The sequence below is a fragment of the Orycteropus afer genome, unplaced genomic scaffold (genome assembly GCF_000298275.1).
Source record: "Orycteropus afer afer isolate SDZICR_OR568_19922 unplaced genomic scaffold, OryAfe1.0 scaffold00280, whole genome shotgun sequence".
In the NCBI taxonomy this organism is placed as follows: domain Eukaryota; kingdom Metazoa; phylum Chordata; class Mammalia; order Tubulidentata; family Orycteropodidae; genus Orycteropus; species Orycteropus afer.
The window spans coordinates 3,721,542-3,722,925 of NW_006921867.1; positions in this window are offsets into that span (position 1 = coordinate 3,721,542).

Here is a 1,384-nt window from a genome sequence, read left to right on the forward strand (position 1 = left end):
TATCAAGCAAGCAAGATTGGATATAAGGATTTACTCAACAGCACACCATTTTATAACCGGTATTGTTATTGTTGTTGTTGTTGTTGTTAGGTATCGTCAAGTCGTCTCCAACTCATAGCAACTTTATGTATGATAGAATGAAACTTTGCCCGGTCCTGGGCCAGACTCATGATCCTTGTTATACCTGAGCCCATTGTTGCAGCCACTGTGTCAATCCATCTTGATGAGAGCCTTCCCTTTCCTTGCTGACACCCCACTTTACCAGGCATGATATCTTTCTCCAGGGAATGGTTCCTTCTGACAACATGACCAAAGTAGGTGAGATAAAGTTTGGCCATTCTCGCTTCCAAGGAGCATGCTGGCTGCACTGCTATCAGGATAGATTTATTAGTTCTTCTAGCAGTCCATGGCATTTTCATCATTCTTCGCCAACACCACAACTCAAAAGCAGCAACTCTTCTCCAGTATTCCTTATTCATTGTCCAGCTCTCACATATATATGAGATGATTGAAAATAAGATTGCTTGGGTTAGGCACACCTTTGTCTTCAAGGAGACATCTTTACTCTTAAGTACTTTAAAAAGGTCATTTGCAGCCAACTTGCCTAGTGCTGTATGTCATCTGATGTCTTGACTGCTGCTTCCATTGGTGTTGACTGTAGAACCAAGTGATAGGAAGTCCTTGACAACTTCATTCTTTTCTCCATTTATCATGATGCTGTTTATTGGACCAGTTGTGAGGATTTCTGTTTTCTTTATATTAAGGTGGAATCCATGTTGCAGACTGTAGTCTTCAAACGTCATCAGTTAGTGCTTCGAGTCATCCTCACTTTCAGCAAGCAAAATTGTGTCATCCGTGTATCACAGGTTGTTAATGAGTCTTCCTCCAATCCTGATACCATGTTCTTCTTCATATAATCCAGCTTCTAAAATTCCTTGCTCAACATACAAATTGAATAAATATGGTGAAAGGATACAACCCTGATGCACTCCCTTCTTGATTATGAACCATGCAGTATCCCTTTGTTCTGTTCAAATGACAGCCTCCTGGTCTATTTACTGGTCCTTCATGAACACAATTAAATGTTCTGTAATTCCCATTCTTCTCAATGTTATCCATAATTTGTTAAGATTGACACAGTTGAATGCTCTTGTATAGTCAATAAAACATAAGTAAACATCTTTCTAGTATTCGTTTTCAGCCAAGAGCCATCTAATATCAGCAATGATATCCCTCATTCCATGTCCTCTTCTGAATCCAGCTTGCATTTCTGGAAGTTCTCTGTCAATATACTGCTGCAACCGTTTTGAATTATCTTCAGTAAGATTTTACTTGTATGAGATATTAATGATATTGTTCAATAATTTCCACATTCTGTGGGATC